This window comes from Somniosus microcephalus, unplaced genomic scaffold, assembly GCF_052327205.1.
Source record: "Somniosus microcephalus isolate GS21.2 unplaced genomic scaffold, FLI_Smic_1.0 unresolved_chr1, whole genome shotgun sequence".
Lineage (NCBI taxonomy): Eukaryota > Metazoa > Chordata > Chondrichthyes > Squaliformes > Somniosidae > Somniosus > Somniosus microcephalus.
The window spans coordinates 169,767,953-169,792,715 of NW_028225179.1; the positions used below are offsets into that span (position 1 = coordinate 169,767,953).

At 48.9% G+C, this 24,763-nt stretch overlaps 1 long non-coding RNA gene across 1 annotated transcript; it reads left to right on the top strand.

Moving 5' to 3' along the window:
* Positions 1 to 21,423: 21,423 nt before the first annotated feature.
* On the top strand, positions 21,424 to 22,181 carry LOC147096545 (uncharacterized). The gene is made up of 2 exons (XR_015074661.1): positions 21,424 to 21,873; positions 22,142 to 22,181. It is a non-coding gene; the product is annotated as an uncharacterized LOC147096545 (long non-coding RNA).
* Positions 22,182 to 24,763: the final 2,582 nt, after the last annotated feature.

The window sequence follows — 24,763 nt, forward strand, 5'->3', positions numbered from 1 at the left end:
GGGGCCCTCCGTGGTGGGCCTCCCGCCTGGGGCCCTCCATGCTGGGCCTTCCGCCTGGGGTCCTCCGTGCTGTGCCTCCCGCCTAGGACACTCTCCAGTGGGCCCTCCGCACTGGGCCCCCGCCTGGGGTCCTCCGCATTGGGCCCCCCGCCTGGGGTCCTCCGTGCTGGGCCGCTCGCCTGGGGTCCTCCATGCTGGGCCTCCCGCCTAGGGTCCTCCTTGCTGGGCCCCCCACCTGGGGTCCTCCGTGCTGGGCCCCCCACCGAGGACACTCTCCTCTGGGCCTTCTACCCTGGGCCTTCTGCACTGGGCCCTCCACACTGACATTCCCCGTGAGCAGCCGGGGTGTGGAGCAGCCCGTTCACACAGCACCGAGCAGAGCTGAGCTGCTGAGAATCTCGCAGCCTCCCCTGGGGTTCATTAACCCGCTCCCTGAGCTCTCTTACCTGATGTGTCAGCGGCAGCTGCCAAGGTCCGCGCATGCTGAGCTCACACTGCCCGGGTGATTGACGGGAGCTTCCGATCAATAGGGAGCGAGCGGGGCGGGGCTGGAGGAGCGAGCCGGCGGCGGGTCCTCCAACCAATCGGAGAGCCCGAGGGGCGGGACCAGCGGCGCCGGCGGCGGGTCCTCCAACCAATCGGGGAGCCCGAGGGGCGGGACTAGCGGCACCCAGTGGGCGGGGCTGGAGGAACGAGCCGGCGGCGGGTCCTCCAACCAATCGGGGAGCCCGAGGGGCGGGACTAGCGCCGGCTGATTGTCTGATCGCAGGGCAGCGAGTTTCTCCAGTCCTTTGTTCGGGGCCCGGGGCCCGGGGAGGCTGTGGGACTTTATTCCCCGCATTGGACACAAGGCTCTTTGTCTCACAACACACTGGCTCAGGTTTTAATAGAGACTTTTCAAATTCATCAATAAAAGCAGATAAATCTCATGGAACAAAATATTTAATATTTGGGAGTAAAAATACTGTTATTTTTCCTCTGTGGAATTTGTTAGTTTCAGACAATAACAACAACTTGTATTTATAGAATGTATTTAACATAGTGAAATGTCCCAACGTGCTTCATGGGAGCGTTATAAAACAAAATTTGACACCAGGTACAAACCAAGCATATTCCCATAAGGAGGAAAGATGGGGCGTCCAAAGCTCAAGCTCCCTGGATGACAAAGGATGTAGACATTAGAATAAAACAGAAAAAGGAGGTTTACGACAAATGTCAGGTACAGAATACAGCTAAAAACCAGGAGAATAGAGAGAGTGGGGGGAAATTGAAAAAGGATATATGAAAGAAAGACTTGCATTGATATAACGCCTTTCACGACCACCAGACATCTCAAAGCTCTTTACAGCCAATGAAGTACTTTTGAAGTGGAGTCATTGTTGTAATGTGGGAAACACAGCAGCCAATTTGTGCTCAGCAAGCTCCCACAAACAGCATTGTGATAATAACCAGGTAATCTGTTTTTGTTGTGTTGGTTGAAGGAAAAATTGGCCAGGACACTGGGGATAACTCCCCTACTCTTCTTCAAAAGAGTGCCATGGGATCTTTTACATCCACCTGAGAGAGCAGACAGGGACTCGGTTTAAAGTCTCATCAGAAACAGTGCAGCACTCCCCTGGAGTATCAGCCTAGCTTTATGTGCTCAAGTTCCATGGAGTGGGACTAGAACCCACAACCTTCTGACTCAGAGAGTAAGTGTGCTAGCCACTGAGCCACAGCTGACACAAGGGCGAACACAAGAAAAGATTAGTGGGTAATGTAAAAGGGAACCCAAAAATCTTTTATAAACATCTGAAAAGTAAAAGGATAGTTAAAGGAATGGTGGGGCCGATTAGGGACCAAATAGGAGCTCATCATACGGAGGCAGAGGTCGTGGCTGAGGTACTGATTGAGTACTTAGCATCTGTCTTCACAAAAGAAGAGGATGAAGTTAATGTCGCAGTAGAGGAGGGGGTGTAGAGAAATTGGATAAAAATGGATAGAAAGGAAGTGCTAAGTACGTTGTCATCACTCAAAGTTAACAAGTCACCCAGTCCAGGTGGATGCATCCTAGATTGCAGAGGGAAGCTAGGGTGGAGATAGCAGAAGCTCCAACCACAATCTTTCAATCTCCCTCAGATATATGGGAGTGGTGCCAGAAGACTGGAGGATTGCAAATGTTACACCCTGTTTAAAAAAGGGAAGAGGGATAAACCTGGTAACTACAGGCCAATCAGTCTAATGTCAGTGGTGTAGGTGGGCATCCTTTACCTGGTTTACGGTAATTGACCTGGTCAGGCAGCCTTTGGCACTGCACTGTGACCAATTCCGATCAGTGGTTTCGAATCGCTAAACCCCCCCTCCAGTTCTGACTGGAGGAACTTATAATTAATGATATATTAAAAACAGACAAATGGTTTGGATGCAAGAAAGTCAAATTTTATTAAAACTAAAGAAACTACACCACATGATCAAAGTAATCATGGTAAAATTGCTTAACAGGGGAAGGCAGACGGCAAAAATGAGGGATAAATGGCTACAATGTTAACCTTACAATCTTAGCAACATTTCCCTTAAATTACCACCCCTTTACTTCTCACTAGATTGTCTTGCTAGTGGGTCAAAACCTTGCTCACCTGCAGTACAACGAGTAAGAGACAAAAAAGGGGGCAGAGGACTTCCTGGGCTTAATCTTTATACCCTGGGAGTCCCTGCTGTTTTCGCGCAGAAAAGGTCCGTGCGCAATTTTGCACCGAAAAGTCCGAATACACAAGAGAAGGGCTTTTAACTTCCTCCATTCATACATGGAGGCATCACATAGTAGAGTCAATTTCAGTGAATGGATGTGTGTTAACAACCCATTGTGCTTGCTGTCCGATGATTGGCTGATTCAAACGGGCTACTCCCCAGTGTAAACAAGCAGTTTGTAGGTTACCGGACCCACCCAATACCACAGGGTGACTGACAGCTCGGGCTCCATTTAAACTTACTGCAGGGCAGCACTGAGCTTTTCATGTGCTAACAGCCTGTCTGTCCTTTTCTGCTGCCTTTTAAAATTCTGTTTCCATGAGGTCTGTTCAGCCATTTTTATGCCCTGGGCAATTTAAACAGTCCAAAACTCAAGAGCACATCTTTTAATAAAATGTACAATCTTAAAGTGTGCGATGTTCACAAAGTTCTTTGATTCCAGTGTGATTTAAATTGTCTCTGGGTTGGACAATGTTTTAAAACATACCCAGAACTGCAAAAGGCTGCGTTAAAAAGCTCGTAAGCGAGGCAGCACTTGGACAAGTCTTCGTCCACGATGTGGATTAATATTTCCCAATCTTCGGGGGCTGAGGGGATTTTGTGACCCCTACATTCCCCCTTGGATACTTCCAACTTGCTTGTAGTATCCTCTTGAAGAAGTGAGCAAATTTTCTGACCCCCCACAAACAATCATCCCCTGTATTTACCTATAGCTACCTATCACTGATTCCCCGACCCGTCTATTCCCCTCAAATCTGAGAAAAACCATGGTACAGTAGGCATCTACAAATACATCAATTACAAAATGTTACAATAAGGGGTCTCATACCCCTGCACCACTTGTTATATTATAACATATTACAAAATGTTGCAATCTTGGTTATACAATGTAATCAAAATGATCCCAAGCACGGAGACGGTCCTACGCCTCTGCACTGCTTGGAACTGTAAAACAAAATACAAAAATCTTCATTAAACATTTGAAACAAAATGCTGAAATAAACCCCGACCATCATGTGCCAATGATGGGTCGCGAAATTCGAGTGGGTATTGCTCCTCCCACCCGGGCAGTAAATGTTCCTTCCACCCCCCCTTTAATGGTCTTAAACTTTTAAAACATACAGAATGGATTTTACAGAACAGTCTGATCAGCCAGCCCCGAGCCATTCCCTTGTCCCTTTGTGGAGGCGGGGTACCCCTCATGTTTCACAGACCGAGACCGGGGAGTATGGGATTGTGACTCCCAGTCCCACCCCCTCCCGTCTTCCCTCGACTGGCTGCAGAAAATGATGGGTGCCTGTGTGGCGGCTCTCACTGGCCCCACACTCAAACTTGGATCCCAGATCCGGCCACCCACTCATCCTTCCCAGCCACACTTACACTCTAACTTTACCCGTGTGCCCCGGGTGAGTTCCTCCCTTCCCCGAACGCACCCACGTGACTCTTGGGTCTCCCCCTCCCCTTTACAATCTTTCCTGGGCCACCACCACCCACTTCCGGGGAACACGTCCCTATCTGACAAGGCGCCCGTGCTTCCCCACCATGACTCCGCAATAGCGAGGTCTCCCGCAAGTGGAATTCGGTCAGGATAGTGCTGGGTTGGGGCCGTGCCCCACCCAGCTGGGGCCATCTCTTCCACTTAGGATGAATAGGCAGGTTCCTCCAGACCCTGTCCGGTTTCTCCCGAAGGTCGCTGCGGGGTCTCCTCCTGGATTCGTCCAGTGGCGAGGTGATCCCCAACATTCTGTATAACTATACCTTCATTCGATGCCCAGCTCGGGCTGAGCGAACAGGGCTGCTCCTTTGTCCACTCTCCTGCAAAAGAACTTAAAAGGACATGCAGCCAGGTCTCTCACTGACCTGCTGTCTTAGGTGGAGACATGGTCGGGTCCCTCGGCCTCGGACCAAAATACAAGCATTTGGCACACTTATAAACTTAAACCTTGAACTTAAACTCAAAACTACTAGTTACATTCTAAACTTAAAATTTAAACACCTTAAAAGCAAGCTATAAACATTGGTAACTTAACACAAAGCTATAATACAAATGCCGCCCATCTCCGGACGGCCAGGTTAATCTCTGGTGTCACTGTCGCAGATTATTGCTGCCTGCAGCAAAGCTTGACTGCCTCCTGCTTCTGGTCCCTGGCAGCTTATGGCTGCTAGTTGGGGACCTCTGTGGTCTGTTTCCTCCCGGGCTCGGGAGATTGCTCTTTGTGGCGGGTACTCTGGTGACCATCTTATCTTGGGCTTGTGGACCCGCTGAGACCTTCTGAGGGGCGTCTCTGTGGGGGAAACTTTGGCTGACGGACCCTGAGCCTGGGTCACAGCCCTAGCTGGCTGGGAACCTTCTCCCCCTGATGCAAACAGCCCGCACTGTTTAATATACCTGGCAGCCTGCCAGTAATCCGGGTTTGTCTCCTTTTCCCTACCCACTCCTGTACTGGGGGCAGGCATCCCCTCACCACCCGCTGCTGGTGGCTGAAAATCTTCCTCTCCAGGTCCAAAACCTGGTACCAGCTCCTTCCATATGTCCCCTGCAAGAGGAATTGCTATCCCTTCCTCCCAGAGTCCCACACCATAGGGGGAACCACTCTAGAAGTGGGCTGGGAAGCTTGTCCCTTTAACCAGGCGACTGCGCCTGCGCGAGAAAACTGAAGAGGAGCCGCTGTGGTCACGGGCTGGGGAACTGCACCTGCGTGAACAGGCCGTTCAAAAGACTGGGGAATTCCTGTCTCCAGACCGGTGACTACACAGGAGCAGGCAGTCTCTTCAAAAAGTGGCTCCTCCCTGGAGCCCCCCAAGCGATTTTCTGTGAATGAACTTGCAGCAGCCTGCAGATTTCTACTCTCAGGCTGCGGTTTCTCTGTTTCTGAACTAAATAACTGGTTCAAATTTAAACTTTGGACAAAACTTAGGTCCCACTGGGGCGGGGAAGTGTCCCAATTGGTGGCCCGGACAACTTTTCCTTTGAAACAAGCCACAGCGCCTGTCTTTACAGCCTGTGAACTTGAACTTGTATGGTCAGATTTATACAATTTACATTGGTTGGCGTGGAACCACTTTGTGCACCAGGGTAGTTTTACTGCATAGACCATGGGGCTGGCCCTATCAACTATACTATAGGGTCCCATGTAGAGTGACTCTAAACTTCCCACCTGGGCATAGTTTCTTACCATCACTAGGTCTCCTATCTCCCACTGGTGGCTCTTGCTAGGCTCGAGCAGCAGCAGGTTATTCCGATGCTGCTTCCCCATGCTGTCTGCTGCCTGCCCATGAATTACCCCCGCCTGCTCCTGACTGGTGAATCCCGATAGTATGAGGTGAGGTGGTGGGATTATCCATATGGATCACGGTGCATGATGCCCCCGTATCCAATAGATAAGTCCCTGTAACCTTCTGTACCTCCATCTGTACGAGCGGTCTCTTCCATTCATCGTACCGGAGATTACACAGACGAACAGGCTGCGCGGGCTCCAGTCATTGTGGGGAGGCAGAGGTGGGCGAGGGGGCTGCAGCACCACTGATGGCTGCTACCTTTCCCTGATTGGCCCTGAGGAAAGATTTTATCGAATCCATGACGGACTCGACTGTATCGGGAGAAGTTTCTGTCTCTGCCTTCTGAGTTGGGCCTCGGGGGTCCTGGCTTTATCTCTCTGAGGCTTTTCACAATCACTGCACCAGTGGCCATCCTCCCCGCACCTGTAACAAGTGACCTTGTTCTGGGAGGGACGGCTCCCCTCCTGGCGCCACTCTTTCTTGTATTGAGCCCCAGGTTTAACCTCGTGGACCTTACCCTTTTGCTGGGGGGTCCCACTATTCCTACCATTCCTATATGCTACCGTGAGCTGCCGGATTACAGTCTCTTCGGTTGCTAGGGGGTCTCGGTGGTCAAACCAAGTATCAGCCTTTGCTGTTATCTGGGGCAGGCAATTGGACACCAGGCAACGAAGCCATTGGGTCCGCTGCCGCTGGTTCAGGCGTGCCCTATCTTGTCCCCCTGTACACGCGCTGTTGTAGACTGGCCACAGCCTGTCTGCAAATGCCTGCAGGGGTCTCCCCTTCCTTCTGCAGAGTTTTCCCTATGCGATCGAACTGACTGCCGTCGTTCGCGCCCATGGCTTCCAGTGTTTCCTCCTTTAGGTCCTCAAAACCCTTCTGCCCTCTCTTAGCCTCATCTGAAAGGGTCTGATAGAGCTTACTATCTACAGAGAAAAGCAACATTTTGGCTTTCTCTTCGTCATCACAGCCGTTAACACAGGCTGCCTGTTCTATCTCTTGGAAGTGCATTGAGGGTTTCCCTTTTCGGACAGCAGGGGAATATGTTTCACCAGGCCTCTGAGCTGTGGGTATCATAAGGTACCAGATAGGTATGCTGAACAGCCCCTGGGTCATTATCATTCACGGGCGGACCGTACCTCTGTTGTCGGAGGGTGTACACTGGTCCTGGTCCCTGCCTGCCTAGTGGGACTTGCTGGCGTTCTCCTACCACCCCATTTTCCACCCCTTCTTGCTGCCAGAGCTCCTCAAAACTCGGAGCTGTGGGCTGTGGTCTTGGGATCTCTAATTCCCTAGTCAGCTCTGTTCTGGGTGCTGCCTATGGGGCGGTTTGATATGGGCTGCTGGTACTGTCCGACGGACTTCCCTTCGGACTTATGAGACATACCATCCCTTTAGTCCTTAATAACTCCATACCCAAACTCTCTATCTTTTTGTTACATGGGGTATGATCTGCTCCACTAAATCTTTGGTCGCAGGCCAGCTTATAAGCTGCCTTTACCTCCCGAACCTTTTCTTCCTGCTCTGTTACTTCTGAGGTGAGGCGGGCATTCTCTTCCCGCAGACTCATCTCGTTACTCTTTGCTTCTGTAATTTGGCACTTTAGGAACTCTATCTTGTGCCTCGTGTGGCTTTTGCCCTCGCTGGCTTCTTGGGTGAGATGTGCGTTTTCCTCCTGTAGCCTCATCTCACTGTCCCTAGCCTCTGTGACTTCCTGCACAAGGCGCTCTATCTCTGCCTGGCATTTTGTGACCTCTCGTGTGAGGCGTGCATTTTCTTCCCACACCCTCATCCCACTATCTCTGGCCTCATTCACCTCTCTTATGAGACGTTCTACCTCCGCCTGGCATTTTTCAAACTCTGACTCCCGATTCTTGGCCTCTGTAACCTCCGCCCGCACCCTCATCTCACCCTTCTTAACCCAGCCACCTATACTATAATAGGTCAGCTTACATGCTGCCGCTAACTTCTGCAGGGCTACCCACAGACTGAAAGCAAGAAAAGCAAGAGCTGATGCTTTCTCCAGATCCAGACCACTGATCATATCAAAAACTGCCTCCAGTCCTGCTGCGGTCGCCAATTTGTAGGTGGGCATCCTTTACCTGGTTTATGGTAATTTACCTGGTCAGGCAGCCTTTGCCACTGCACTGTGACCAATTTCAATCAGCGGTTTCGAATCGCTAAAAAAAAAACCTCCAGTTCTGACTGGAGGAACTTATAATTAATGATATATTAAAAACGGACAAATGGTCTGGATGCAAGAAAGTCAAATTTTATTAAAACTAAAGAAACTACACCACACGATCAAAGTAATCATGGTAAAATTGCTTAACAGGGGAAGGCAGACGGCAAAAACGAGGGATAAATGGCGACAATGTTAACCGTACAATCTTAGCAACATTTCCCTTAAATTACCATCCCTTTACTTCTCCCTAGATTGTCTTGCTAGTGGGTCAGAAGCCTTGCTCACCTGCAGTCCAAAGAGTAAAAGAGACAAAAAAGGGGGCAGAGGACTTCCTGGGCTTAATCTTTATACCCTGGAAGTCCCTGCTGTTTTCGCGCCGAAAAGGTCCGTGCGCAATTTCGCGCCAAAAAGTCCGAATACACAAGAGAAGGGCTTTTAACTTCCTCCATTCATACATGGAGACATCACCTAGTAGAGTCAATTTCAGCGAATGGATGTGTGTTAACAACCCATTGTGCTTGCCGTCCGATGATTGGCTGGTTCAAATGGGCCACTCCCCAGTGTAAACAAGCAGCTTGTAGGTTACCGGACCCGCCCAATACCACAGGGTGACTGACAGCTCGGGCTCCATTCAAACTTACTACAGGGCAGCGCTGAGCTTTTCATATGCTAACAGCCTGTCTGTCCTTTTCTGCTGCCTTTTAAAATTCTGTTTCCATGAGGTCTGTTCAGCCATTTTTATGCCCTGGGCAATTTAAACAGTCCAAAACTCAAGAGTACATCTTTTAATAAAATGTACAATCTTAAAGTGTGCGATTTTGACAAAGTTCTTTGATTCCAGTGTCCAAGTGCTGCCTAGCTTACGAGCTTTTTAACGCAGCCTTTTGCAGTTCTGGCTATGTTTTAAAACATTGTCCAACCCAGAGACAATTTAAATCACACAAGTCTTCGTCTACGATGTGGATTAATATTTCCCGATCTTCGGGGGCTGAGGGGATTTTGCGGCCCCTACAGTGGTGGGTGAACGACTAGAGACCATTGTCAAGGACAAAATTAATTCTCACTTGGAGAAGCATGGATTAATAAGGGGCAGCCAGTATGGATTTGTTAAAGGTAAATCGTGTCTGATTAACCTGATTGAGTTCTCTGATGAAGTAACAGAGGGTTGATGAAGGTAGTGCAGCAGATGTTGTATATATGGACTTTCAAAAGGCATTTGATAAAATATCACATAAGAGACTTACTCTGACAATAGAAGCAGAGGGAATGAAAGGGCTGATGGTAATTTGGGTATATAATTGGCTAAGGGAGAGGAGGCAGTGAGCAGTGCTGAGGGATGTTTTTCTGACTGGAGGGAAGTATGCAGTGGGCTCCCCCAGGGGTCGGGATTAGGACCATTGCTTTTCTTGTTAGATATAAATGACCTGGACTTGGGTATAGGTGAACAATTTCAAAGTTTACGGATGATACTATTTACTATGTTGTCAAGTTTTGTGAGTGTAGTAGTAGCAGACTTCAGAAGGACAGAGACAGACTGTGAAATGAGCAGACACAAGGCAGATGACATTAAATGAGGATAAGTGTGAAGTGATGCACTTTGGGAGAAACAACAGGGAGAGGCCGTATAATCTAAATGGGACTATTTTGAGGGGGTGCAAGAGCAGAGGGACCTGGGGGTCCATATTCACAAGTCTTTGAGAGTGCCACGGCAAGTTGTTGAGGCGGTTCAGAAAGCGTATGGGATACTTGGCTTTGTAAATAGGGCCATTGAATACAAAAACAAGGAAGTTACACTAAACTTTTACAAATCACTAGTTAGGAACATAGGACAGGAGGCCATTCAGTCCCTCGAGCCTGTTCCGCCATTCAACGAGATCATGGCTGATCTGCGACCTAATCCATACACCCGCCTTTGGCCCATATCCCTTAATACCTTTGGTTAACAAAAACCTATCAATCTCAGATTTAAAATTAACAATTGATCCCCCATCAAATGCTGTTTGCGGAAGAGAGTTCCAAACTTCTACCACCCTTTGTGTGTAGAAGTGTTTCCTAATTTCACTCCTGAAAAGTTTGGCTCTAATTTTTAGACTCTGCCCCCAGTCCTAGAATCCCCAACCAGCGGAAATAGTTTCTCTCTATCTACCCTATCTGTTCCCCTTAATATCCTGAAAACTTCGATCAGATCACCCCTTAACTTTCTAAATTCCAGGGAATACAACCCTAATTTGTATAATCCCTCCTCGTAACTTAACCCTTGAAGTCCAGGTATCATTCTGGTAAACCTACGCTGCACTCCCTCCAAGGCCAATATATCCTTCCTAAGGTGTGATGCCCAGAACTGCTCACAGTGCTCCAGGTGTGGTCTAACCAGGGTTTTGTACAGCTGCAGGGTTTTGGCCTCAGCTGGAGTCTTGTGTACAGTTCTGGGCACCACACTTTAGGAAGGATGTCAAGGCCTTGGAGAGGGTGCAGAAGAGGTTGACCAGGATGGTACCAGGGATGAGGGACTTCAGTTATGTGGAGAGACTGGAGAAGCTGGGATTGTTCCCCTTAGAGCAGAGAAGGTTAAGAGGAGACCTAATAGAGGTATTCAAAATGATGAGGGGATTTGATCGAGCAAGTAGAGAGAAACTTTTCACTCTGGCAAGTGGGTCGGTAACCAAAGGTCACAGATTTAAAATAGTTACTAAAAGAACTATAGGTGAAATGAGGAGAATTGTTTTCATACAGAGGGTTGTTCAGATCTGGAATGCACCATCTGAAAGGATGCTGGAATCAGGTTCCACAGGAACTTTCAAACAGTAATTGGACGAGTCCTTGAAGAGGACTAGTTTGCAGAGTTCTGGGGATAAAGCTGGGGTTTGGGACTAAATTGGACAGCTCTTTCAAAGACACGATTGGCACAGACACGATGGGCCGAATCACCTCCTTCTGTGCTGTTAGAATCTATGATCAGTGTGAAGTCGCTGGTGTGTCAGCAGGTTGGATGACTGAGTGAATCCCTTCCCACACACGGAGCAGGTGAACGGTCTCTCCCCAGTGTGAACTCGCTGATGTACCAGCAGGTAGGATGACTGATTGAATCCCTTACCACACACGGAGCAGGTGAACGGCCACTCCCCAGTGTGTAGGTGTTGGTGTCTCTTGAGCTCCCGGGAGCTTTTAAAACTCTTCCCACAGTCAGAACATTTAAAGGGCCTCTCGTCAGTGTGAACTCGCTGATGTTCCTTCAGCTCCCCGGAGCTTATAAAGCTCTTCCCACAGTCAGAACATTTAAAGGGCCTCTCGTCAGTGTGAACTCGCTGGTGTACCAGCACGTAGGAGGGCCGAGCGAATCCCTTCCCACACACGGAGCAGGTGAACAGCCTCTCCCCAGTGTGTAGGTATTGGTGTCTCTTCAGATCCCTGGAGCTTTTAAAGCTCTTCCCACAGTCAGAACATTGAAAGGGCCTCTCGTCAGTGTGAACTCGCTGATGTGTCAGCAGGTTGGATGACCAAGTGAATCCCTTCCCACACACAGAGCAGGTGAACGGTCTCTCCCCAGTGTGAACTCGCTGGTGTCTCTTCAGCTCGCTGGAGCTTTTAAAGCTGTTCCCACAGTCAGAACATTTAAAGGGCCTCGCGTCAGTGTGAACTCGCTGATGTGTCAGCAGGTGGGATGACCGAGTGAATCCCTTCCCACACACAGAGCAGGTGAACGGTCTCTCCCCAGTGTGAACTCGTTGATGTGCCAGCAGGCTGGATGACACAGTGAATCCCTTCCCACACACGGAGCAGGTGAACGGCCTCTCCCCAGTGTGTAGGTGTTGGTGTTTCTTGAGCGCCCCGGAGCTTTTAAAACTATTCCCACACTCAGAACATTGCATGAGTCTCTCCCCAGTGTGAAGTCGCTGGTGTCCCTTCAGCTCCCTGGAGCTTTTAAAGCTCTTCCCACAGTCAGAACATTTAAAGGGTCTCTCGTCAGTGTGAACAAGTTGGTGTTGCTTTAGTTCCCCGGGGCTTTTAAAGACCTTTCCACAGTTAGGACACTGAAATGGTCTCTCATCAGTGTGAACAAGTTGGTGTAGCTTTAGTTCCTTGGGGCTTTAAAGCTCTTCCCACAGTCAGAACATTGAAATGGTCTCTCATCAGTGTGAACAAGCTGGTGTCCCTTCAGAAACTGAGCTCTTTTAAAGCTCTTCCCACAGTCAGAACATTGAAATGGTCTCTCCTCAGTGTGGACAAGTTGGTGTTGCTTTAGTTCCCCGGGGCTTTTAAAGCTCTTCCCACAGTCAGAACACTGAAATGGTCTCTCCTCGGTGTGAACTCCCTGGTGTGTTTGCAGGTGGGATGAACAAACAAATCCCTTTCCACACACGGAGCAGGTGAACAGACTGTCCCTGGTGTGACTGCCCCGTTGAACTTCCAATGCAGACGGGGAACTGAAGCCCTTCCCGCCATCCCCACCTTTACCCGGTTTCTCCCTGGTGTGACGGTGCACGTGTCTCACCAGGTCAGGCGATCGGCTGAATCCGCGTCCACACACTGAACACGTGTGCGGTTTGTCTGCGTTGCGATCCCTGCTCTCTCCTTCCATGTGCAAAGGCCGATGATATTCAGGTCCTGATGAATCCAGCGACTCTGTCAGATCTTGACGTGATGTTTGGTCTGAGCTTCCCGCCTGTAACTGCTCCACTTCTATAACCCTGTAAATTGAGATCAGAAAAGGATCAGAGGCAAACTGTTGTTTAATTTTCCCCTTTCCGAACCTAGGGGCAGTGAAGCCGATTTTCAGGCCCCAGCTGCTGCACAGGTTGGTTGAAAGGATCAGCAGTAATGGCGGCTGTAATACCCACAAGGCCCCGGCTCTGCAGAAAGTGCTCTGTTGACTCCGAGTCCCGCGCATGTGCTCATGGCCCCCGCGCTCTCCCTCCTGCTCTACAATCGCCCGTCCCGATCGGTCTGCAACATGCATGCTCAGCACACAAAACCTCGCGGTTGGAACATCGGGCGTGCATGCGGAGCCGCAACATCTGGTATGCGTGAGCGGCTCAGGTGGGGGCGAGTCGGTGTTTCGCCTCAGCCGCCAGGGAGGTGCGCATGCGCAGGACAACCCAACATTCTTCCTGTCAGCAATCACTCCCTCGTTTCTTTAATAAAAACAGAAAATGCTGGAAATACTCAGCAGGTCAGGCAGCATCTGTGGAGAGAGAAACAGAGTTAACGTTTCAGGTCGATGACCATTTGTCAGAACTGCTTGCTCTTTCGTGTCAGCCAGTGGCTCAGTGGGCAGCACTCACGCCTCGGAGTCAGAAAGTTGTGGGTTCATAGTCCCACTCCAGAGACTTGAGCACAAAAATCCAGGCTGACACTCCAGTGCAGTGCTGAGGGAGTGTGGCACTGTCGGAGGTGCCGTCTTTCGGATGAGATGTTAAATTGAGGCCCTGTTTGCTCTCTCAGGTGGATGTAAAAGATCCCATGGCATTATTTCAGGAAAGAAAGACTTGCATTTATATCGTGCCACCAGATATCCGAAAGTGCTTTACAGCCAATGAAGTACTACAATGAAGTAGTCACTGTTGTAATGTGGGAAAGAGCAGGGGAATTATCCCCAGTGTCCGAGCCAATGTTTATCCCTCAATCAACATAAAAAACGATAGATTATCTGGTCATTATCACATTGCTGTTTGTGGGAGCTTGCTGTGCGCTAATTGACTGCCGCATTTCCTACATTACAACAGTGACTACACTGCAAAAGTACTTCATTGGCTGTAAAGTACTTTGGGACGTCCGGTGGTGTTGAAAGGCGCTATATAAATGCAAGTCTTTCTTTCTTCACTGGTCTCACCAGCGACCTCTTCTGGTGGTTGGTTGATTGACAGCCGAGATTCCGCGCATGCGCACTCGGAGTGGCGGCTTGGGCCGAGTTCGGCACAGTGGCCCCTCCCAGTCACCAAGGGTAATGACCGCGCATGCCCAGAGGAGACCAACCCCCCCTCCCCCACTCGGAGCTGCGCCTGCGCACTCGGATCCTGCCAGACGGAGTCGGCGCGGAGCCATCCCGGGGAAAGGCCTTGGTGTCGGTTCCAGAGTCGTGATCGGTGACGCGAAGTGAGTTTTCTCCGCTCCGATTGGGTGGAGAATGGCGCGGGGTGGATCGGGAGAGAATCGAGAGAAATAGAAAAACCTCAGAGTCCGCGAGGCCCCAGACCGAGCGGCGGCACTTGGACGGTGCACGTGATCTCCTCGGGGACACGTCACCCGGGCCCGCGGCCTGATTGACGGCAGCTTCCCACCAATAGGGAGCGAGCGGGGCGGGGCTGGAGGAGCGAGCTGGCGGCGGGTCCTCCAACCAATCGGGGAGCCCGAGGGGCGGGACTAGCGGCACCCAGTGGTGGGGATGGAGGAGCGAGCCGGCGGCGGGTCCTCCAACCAATCGGGGAGCCCGAGAGGCAAGACTTGCGCCGACTGAGTGGGACAGAGGAGGCTGACGGGAGATTTAATTTAAATGAATTTAATTTCCCGCCTGCTCCAACCACCCACCCTGCAACGTCATGACGTCGCCGGCGTGCACCGACTGACACTGAGCTCTCCACCAATGAGCGTGGGGGGGCGGAGCCTGGAGGACCGACCGAGGGGCTTTGGTCCTCCAACCAATCGCGGTGAAGGAGGAGGCGGGGCCTGGGATCAGCCCGCCGCCATTTTGTAAAGGGGCCTGGTCAGGATCTGTGAGCCTGGGAAAGTTTATTTTTAATGTTCCTTTCCCATTTTACAGCTCAAACTAATTTTATTTTACAGAAGATACTTGTTTTAAACAGAGAAACATAGGAGATAGGAGCAGGAGTCGGCCATTCAGCCCCTCAAGCCTGCTCCGCCATTCAATGCGATCATGGCTGATCATAAAAAAAGCAGTTCGTTTTTAAATTGATGAAACAGAAACAAGAAACCCTGTGGAGCAAATGTGAATAAAAATATCTTTTCTCCCTGAATTAATTTTTTTAATGTTAATTTTCTGCATTTTTAATTATTAATTTCAAGCACTTTAAGAGAATATGGGAGTGGCGGGCGCGCTCTTTTTCTATGAGTTTTCATTAAAGGGACCGCGTCCACGTGGATGACCGATTTTAAAGGGACAGCGTCTCCCTTTTTATATTATAATGTATATTTAAGAGACTGACATTTAAAGTAGGGCAAATCCCCTGCTCCCGTGAGTGCTTGGTGAGAAATCAGGTGCTGTTTGCTCTCGCCCCCCTCCCAATTTTCTGCCAAGGGACAGAAAGCAGAGAGTAGTGGTGAACGGTTTCTTTTCAGACTGGAGGGAGGTAAACAGTGATGTTCCCCAGGGATCGGTATTAGGATCAATGTTCCCTCTTTTTTTGAGGTGCGTGTCCCTTTAACGGGCTGCACGGCCCATTCAAATTTCCGCGCATGCGCGTTTATTCCATTTATAGGGCGGTGAGCCGGCTGCGCGGGACCTCCAGACCGCTGCGTGGCCGCGCAACTTAACGTGAACATTGATTCAGACCACTGCTTTTTTTGATATATATTAATGACCTGGACTTGGGGATCCAGGGCAAAATTTCAAAATTTACAGATGACATGAAACTCGGAAATGTAGCAAACAATGAGGATAGTAACAGACTTCAGGAGGATGTAGCCAGACTGGTGAAATGGGCAGAAACGTGGCAGATTAAATTTAATGTAGAGAAGTGTGAAGTGATTCATTTTGGTAGGGAAATAAAGAGTAGCTTGCCTTTCAAAAGCTAGGCTTTATTAACCTTAAAAAACCAGCAAGTACATGTTGAGCACCCAGTCTCAACCAAACTGTAGAAAACTGAATTTAAGATGGCCACCACAAATCACATGGAATCAACTAACCAATAAGTTTACAGCATATATCTCAAGGCAGGAAAACAGGCAACCAATTACAATGCTTCTTATAAAACAAGAATAATCACCACAGGTAGGAAGAATGAGGAGAGGCAATATAAACTAAATGGTCCAGTTTTAAAGAGGGTGCAGGAACAGAGAGGCCTCGGGGGGTATGTACACTAATCTTAGAAGGTGGCAGGACAAGTTGAGAAGGCTGTTAATAAAGCATACAGGATCCTTGACTTTATTAATAGAGGAATAGAGTACAAAAGCAAGGAAGTTATGCTAAGCCTTTATAAAACACTGGCTAGGCTTCCGCTGGGCACCACACTTTAGGAAGGATGTCAAGGCCTTGAGAGGGTGCAGAATAAATTTAGGAGAATTTGATCAAGGATGAGGGACTTCAGTTCTGTGGAGAGACGGGAGAAGCTGGGGTTGTTCTCCTTGGAGCAGAGAAGATTAAGAAGAGATTCTGTACTGTATCATTCTATGATGCTATTCTACACAGACACACACACATACAGTCAGACAGACACAGACACAGATACTCACAAAAATACAGTCACACACTCACATTTTTTCTGCATGAACTTTTATTATTAATTTCAAAGACTTTAAGAAAAACGTGGGAATGGTGGGCAGAGGGCTCTTAAAGGGACAGGGACTCTCCTTTTCAATGTGATTTTCATTAAAGGGACCAAGTCCCTCCTTGCCTGTGGAGGACCAATTTTAAAAGGACAGTGTCTCGAAATCAGGTGCTGTCTGCGTGTGCACCATCTCCTCCCAATTTCCTGCCAAACGATCCCTGTGGGCACCACTCCGCTCCAGGAGTGGCTCCTAGAATCATACAGCACAGAAGGAGGCCATTCAGCCCATTGTGCCTGTGCCGGCTCTTTGAAAGAGCTCTCCATTTAGTCCCACTCCCCTGCTCTGTCCCCATAGCCCTGCAAATGTTTCCCCTTCAAGTGTTTATCCAATTCCCCATTGAACGTTATTATTGACTCTGCTTCCACCGCCCTTTCAGGCAGCGCATTCCAGATCACAACAACTCGCTGTGTCAATAAAATTCTCCTCACCTCGCCTCTGGTTCTTTTGTCAATGACCTTAAATCTGTGTCTTCTGGTTACCGACCCTCCTGCCACTGGAACCAGTTTCTCCTTATAAGCTACAGCTATACAAAGCCCTGGTTAGACCCCAGAGAGTCATAATGGCACAGAAGGAGGCCATTCGGCTCATTGAGCCCGTGCCGGCTCTCTGTAGAGCAATCCAGTCAGTCCCATTCCCCCACTCTATCCCCGTAGCCCTGCAAGTTTATTTCCCTCAAGTGCCTATCCAGTCTCCCCTTGAAAACATTGAGTGTCTCCACTTCCACCACTTCCATCGGCAGCGAGATCCAGGTCATCACCACTGGCTGCGTAAAAAAGTTTTTCCTCACATCCCCCCTGTATCTCTTGCCCAAAACCTTAAATCTGTGTCCCCTAGACCTTGTACCATCAACTAGTGGGAACAGCCTTTCCCTGTCTAGCCTATCCAAACCTGTCATAATCTTTTACACCTCATTCAAATCACCCCTCAACCTCCTTTGCTCTAATGAAAACAAATCCAGCTTCTCCAACCTGTCCTTGTAGCTAAGATCCCCCATCCCCGGAACCATTCTGGTGAATCTCCTCTGCACCCTCTCAAGGGCCTTCACATCCTTCCTAAAGTGTGGTGACCAGCACTGGATGCAATACTCCAGTTGTGGCCTAACCAGCGCTTTATAAAGGTTCAGCATAACTTCTCTACTTTTGTACTCAATACCTCTATTTATGAAGCCCAAGATCCCATATGCTTTGTTAACCACTCTCTCAATATGTCCTGCTACCTTCAGTGACCTACGCACATTAACTCCCAGGAACTCCCTGGAGCACTGTGTACAGTTCTGGGCACCGCACGTCAGAAAGGATATACTGGCCTTGGAAGGAGTGCAGCACAGATTCACCAGAATGTTACCCGGGCTCCAAGGGTTAGATTATGAGGGAGAGATTACATAAACTAGGCTTGTATTCCCTGGAATCTAGAAGGTTAAGGAGTGATTGAGGATTTTAGGATTTTGAAAGGAATTGGTAGAGTAGATAGAGAGAAACTTTTTCTGCCGGTGGGGAAGTCGAGGACAAGGGGACATCACCTTAAAATCAGAGCCAGGTCATTCAGGAGAGAAGTTGGGAAACACTTCTTCACACAAATGGTGGTAGAAGTGTGGAACCCTTTCCCACAGAAAGCAGTCAATGCCAGCTCAATTAATCATTTTAAATCCCAGAGCGATAGATTTTTGCTAGACAAGGGAGCAAAGGGATATGGAACCAAGGCAGGTGGGTGTAGTTAAGACACAGATCGGCCATGTTCTCATTGAATGGCGGAACAGGCTGGAGGGGCTGAATGGCCTCCTCCTGTTCCCATGCTCCTATTTACTCTATCAAAACCCTTCATGTTTTGAACACCTCTATTGAATCTCCGCTGCACCTTCTCTGCTCCAAGGAGGACAATCCCAGCTTCTCCAGTCTCTCCACGTAACTGAAATCCTCTGTGTATTTGTCGTGGCGCAGCCGGCTATAGCAAACAGCTTTCTTAAGAACATAAGAAATAGGAGCAGGAGCAGGCCATTCGGCCCTTCGAGCCTGCTCCACCATTCAATAAGATCATGGCTGATCTTTTACCTCATCTCCACCTTCCCGCCCGATCCCCATATCCCTCGATTCCCCATGAGTCCCAAAATCTATCGATCTCAGCCTTGATTATACTCAACAACTGAGCCTCCACAGCCCTCTGGGGCAGAGAATTCCAAAGATTCACAACCCTCTGAGTGAAGACATTTCTCCTCATCTCAGTCCTAAATGGTCAACCCAGTGGGGGAATTAAAAACCAGAGCGTGTCAGGAAGGGACAGAATGTATAATGATAAAGGTAAAGTAGAAAAAGGGGTAAAAGCAGGAATAAATTGTCAGAAAACATATTTGAAAGTTCTTTATCTGAATGCACGCAGCATTCGTAACAAAATTGACGAGTTGACGGTGCAAATAACTACACATGGGTATGATCTGGTGGCCATTACGGAAACATGGCTGCAAGATAATCATGACTGGGAACTAAACATACAAGGGTATTTGACAATTAGGAAGGACAGACAGGAAGGAAAGGGAGGTGGGGTTGCTATGTTAATCAAGGATGGAATCACTGCAATAGTCAGAAATGATATTGGGTCAAAGGATCAGGATAGTGAAACAGTTTGGGTGGAGATAAGGAATAATAAGGGGAAAAAGTCACTAGTGGGCGTAGTCTATAGGCCTCCTAACAGTTGCAACTCTGTTGGTCGGAGTATAAATCAGGAAATAGTTGGGGCTTGTAATAAGGGAACAGCTATAATCATGGGGGATTTTAACTTTCATATTGACTGGACAAATCAAATTGGGCAGGGCAGCATTGAGGAAGAGTTCATAGAGTGTATTAGGGATGGGTTCCTTGAGCAGTATGTAACTGAACCAACCAGGGGGCAGGCAATCTTAGATCTGGTCCTGTGTAATGAGACAGGATTAATAAAAAATGTCCCAGTAAAGGATCCCCTTGGAATGAGTGACCATAATATGGTTGAATTCCAAATTCAGTTTGAGGGTGAGAGAGTTGGATCTCAAACCAGTGTACTAAGCTTAAATAAAGGAGACTATGAAGGTATGAGAGTAGAATTGACTAAAGTGGACTGGGAAAACAGATTAAAGTGTAAGACGGTACAAGAGCAGTGGTCTACATTCAAGGAGATATTTCACATCTTTCAAGATAAATATATTCCACTGAGGAAAAAGGGGAGTAAAAGAAAAGACAGCCATCCGTGGCTTAGTAAAGTAATAAAGGATAGTATCCAACTGAAAACAAGGGCATATAAATTAGCCAAATCTAGTGGGAGGATAGAAGATTGGGAAGCATTTAAAAGCCAGCAAACAATAACTAAAAGATTAATTAAGAAAGGGAAGATAGATTATGAAAGTAAACTAGCAAAAAATATAAAAACAGGTAGCAAGAGTTTCTACAGCGATATAAAAAGAAATAGAGTGGCTAAAGTGAACGTTGGTCCCTTAGAGGATGGGACCGGGAAAGTAGTGGTGGGGAACATGGAGATGGCAAAGATGCTGAACAAATATTTTGTATCAGTCTTTACAGTAGAGGACACTAAAAATATCCCAACACTGGACAAACAGGGGGCAATTGGGGGGGAGGAGCTAAACACGATTAAAATAACTAAAGAGATGGTACTCAGTAAAATAATGGGACTTAAGGCGGATAAATCCCCCGGACCTGCTGGCCTACATCCTAGGGTCTTGAGAGAAGTGGCGGTAGGGATTGTGGATGCATTGGTGATTATTTTCCAGAACTCCCTGGACTCAGGAAAGGTCCTGGCAGATTGGAAAACTGCTAATGTAACACCCTTATTTAAGAAGGGAAGTAGACAAGAAGCTGGAAACTATAGACCAGTTAGCCTAACATCTGTGGTTGGCAAAATGTTGGAGTCCATTATTAAGGAAACAGTATCAGAGCATTTGGATAAACATAATTTAATAGGACAGAGTCAGCATGGTTTTATGAAGGGGAAGTCATGTTTGACAAATTTGCTCGAATTCTTTGAGGATGTAACATACAGGGTGGATAAAGGGGAACCAGTGGATGTAGTGTATTTGGACTTCCAAAAGGCATTTGACAAGGTTCCACACAAAAGATTACTGATCAAGATAAAAAATCACGGGATTGGGGGTAATATACTGGCATGGGTGGAAGATTGGCTATCTAACAGAAAACAAAGAGTTGGGATAAATGGTTCGTTCTCGGGCTGGCAATTAGTAACTAGTGGTGTCCCACAGGGATCAGTGCTGGGACCCCAACTCTTTACAATCTATATTAACGATTTGGGGGAAGTGACCGAGTGCAACATATCCAAGTTTGCCGACGATACAAAGATGGGAGGGAAAACAGTGAGTGAAGAAGACATAAAAAACCTGCAAAAGGACATAGACAGGCTAAATGAGTGGGCAGAGATTTGGCAGATGGAATATAATGTTGGAAAGTGTGAGGTTATGCACTTTGGCAGGAAAAATCAAAGAGCAAGTTATTATCTAAATGGAGAGAAACTGCAAAGTGCTACAGTACAAAGGGATCTGGGGGTCCTGGTGCATGAAACACAGAAGGTTAGTATGCAGTTGCAGCAGGTGATCAGGAAGGCCAATGGAATCTTGGCTTTTATTGCAAGGGGGATGGAGTATAAAAGCAGGGAAGTCTTGCTGCAGTTGTGCTGTCTCTCCCTCTAACTTAACCTCACTGTATGTACATAACCTACTTATATATGTATAACTTACCTGTTAGGGCTGTTGCCCCTTTAACTCACCGTTTAGGGCCATTGCCCCTTTAAGACGCGCCTTAGCGTGCTGACGTCACGTCACGTACGACGTGACGTGCGTGAGGCGGCTGCCGGCCCGACTCGGCTCTCCAGAAAGGCTGCCGGCACAGCCCGGCCCAGCGTCTTCGGCCGCATCGATCAGCCGCCGGGAGCGCCGCTATCTTCCGCTCCCGCGGCAAGCACCGGCCCAGCCTGGCCTCCAGCTCCTGCTCCCGACCTAGGCCCCAACGGCCAGCGACGCAACTACCGGCAAACGCGACGACGTCACGACCCCGAGCGTGATGAGGTCATCACGCTCCCCACGGCACTGCAAGTTCATTCCTCGTGGAGCTGCCGCCGGAACAAGACCTGCGCCACGGTGCTCCTCGGTTGTATTGTCCCCACGCTTCAGTCTTGGAAATTGTTTGTCTGTGAGTATTTAGAATGCTATAGGCGATTAGCGTACACTGCATATTGTAGAAAATGTTTAGTTGTAACTTTCTCTGTCTAGCTGGTTAACTAGCAGCCGTATTGGATACACTATGTACAGGGCTAATTTAAAGAGAATGCCTTCCAGCTTGCTAAATGTAATTCGTTGCTAGATGTACTGTGTTGCCCAGGCGTACCTAAATTTGTGTATACATATCAATTATGCGTCTGTATACTAATGTGTCCTTCCATTTCTGTGTTGTATTTCAGTTTTACAGTAAGAATCTTTCAGTAAAGCGTTACAAGAAAAGTCAAGCCTTGTGATTTTATTGGAAGATATCGAGTTGTTCGCTATCTGTCTAGCTCTGCATAGGATCGCGTTGCGAGGGCAGAACAGTAAAAAGACAGCAGCACAGCGGGCTCAAGCACAGGAAGATACCACTCAGCTACCATGAGTCTACGCTCAGGAAAACAATATACTCTAGAGGAAGTCGACCAGCCAATCGAGAAGAATGAGCCTCTCCCAGCAAACGAGGCCAAGTCACAGTCCTCTAAAGCAGCCTCTAGAACATCTCGACGGTCCAGCAGACCGTCGTCACCGACAGCTCTCCCAGCAAACGATGCCAAGTCACAGTTCTCTAAAGTATCCTCTAGGTCATCTCGGCGGTCCAGCAGACCGTCGTCATCGACAGCTTCTACAGCCGCCAAAGCACGTGCCAAGGCAAAGGCCACCCAAGTGCAATTGTCCTTCGCTGAAAAAGAAGCTGACCTCATGAAGCAGAGAGCCGACCTCGACGCTAGTATGATGAAGCAGAAAGCTGACCTTGTAAAGCAGAGAGCTGATCTCGCTGCCATTCTCCACATTCTCCAAAGCCAGAGAGCTGCCGCTGCCGCTAAAGCCGAAGCCGCAGCCTATGAAGGAGATGAGGAGAGCGAACGCGGGGAGCCCAGCCAGGAAACATATGACCTGGAACAGCCCCTCAGTCCAGTGCAACGTACAAATGAGTATGTCCAACAACACTCCAAAGTGCTCCCAAAGGAAACATTCAGGTATCTCGACGTAGAACTAGCTACTCACCCCAGCAACAAACGGCCTGTTTTCAGAGACACTGAGCTTAAAAGAGAAGAAACGAGTAAGACTCACCTGCAGAGACCTCCACAACACTCGGCCAATCCAGCTAAGCAGTCCTCGCCCGAGCCACAAGGCGCACAAGACTTCGCCAGGTACCTTACTCGCCGAGAATTATTAAGTTCAGGCCTCCTAGAATTCGATGACCATCCTGAAGATTGTTGGTCATGGAGAGCATCCTTCCTGAGTACCACCAAGGACTTGAATCTGTCGGCCAGAGAAGAACTAGACTTGATGATAAAGTGGCTCAGAGCCGAGTCGTCAAGGCAGGCAAAGAGAATTCGCTCAGCGCACGTCCTCAATCCCACAGCAGGCCTCAACCTGGTCTGGCAACGTCTCGACGACTGCTATGGGACACCAGAAGTCATCGAACACGCACTGCTCAAGAAGCTTGAGGACTTCCCGAAGCTAACCAACAAGGATAATGCCGAGCTCAGAGAACTGGGTGACATTCTCCTCGAACTGGAGTGTGCCAAGGGAGAAGGTTACCTGACCGGCCTCTCGTATTTGGATACGGCTCGTGGGGTAAACCCAATAGTGGAAAAGCTCCCCCACAATCTTCAAGAGAAATGGATAGCTAAGGGATCCAAGTACAAGGAGGACAATGGAGTGGCATTTCCCCCCTTCTCTCTCTTCTCCAGGTTTGTCCAACAACAGGCAAGGGTGAGGAATGATCCAAGTTTCGCTTTCTCCACCTCCAGCAGTTACGCTCCTTCGAGAACAGAGAAACCCACAAAGGACAGCAACAAAGCCTCTGTGAGTGTGCACAAAACAGATGTTCCAGCCGAACCCTCAGTCAACCAATCCAGTTCTGCTGGGAATGAAGTGGATGACCCAGATCGTCAGTGTCCTATACACAAGAAGCCCCACCCACTCAAAAAGTGTCGAAGCTTTAGAGACAAGCCCATTGATGAACGCACGTCATACCTGAAAGAGAACCGCATCTGCTTCAGGTGTTGTGGGTCGACTACGCACATGGCAAAAGACTGCAAGGCGACAATCAAGTGCCTTGAGTGCAACAGCGAAAAACACATAGCAGCCCTGCATCCAGGTCCTCCTCCGTCAACCACCGAGAGCGCCGCGGTTGACAAAGAGGATAGCGGGGAGCAAAGCGAAAGCACATCTTCAGTCACCTCCAAGTGTACAGAGGTTTGCGGAAATGCAAGCAGCCCACGCTCATGCTCCAAAATCTGCTTGGTTAAAGCATATCCTGCAGGGAAAAAGGAGAAGGCAATCAAAATGTATGCAGTGCTCGACGAGCAAAGTAACAAGTCCCTAGCGAAGACGGAATTCTTCAATCTCTTCGACGTCAAGGCCAGCACCGCTCCGTACACGCTAAAAACCTGTGCAGGGACAACAGAGACTACGGGTAGGAGAGTTGGGAACTTCATGATCGAGTCCATGGATGGGAAACTACAGCTTCCCCTCCCCACCTTGATTGAGTGCGACATGATGCCAGAGGACAGGACGGAAATCCCCTCCCCAGAGGTCGCACGCCATCAACCCCACCTACAGCCAATTGCCAATAAGATTCCAGCTGTGGACCCGGACGCTGCAATCCTCCTGCTATTGGGAAGAGACATCTTAAGGGTGCACAAGGTGCGTGAGCACATCAACGGGCCCCACGATGCTCCCTATGCGCAGCGGCTTGACTTGGGATGGGTCCTCGTGGGTGGAGTTTGCCTGGGAACAGTCCACAAACCAGCGGATGTCAGCGTCTATAAAGCAAACGTGTTGCGCAACGGTCGCACATCCTGTCTCAG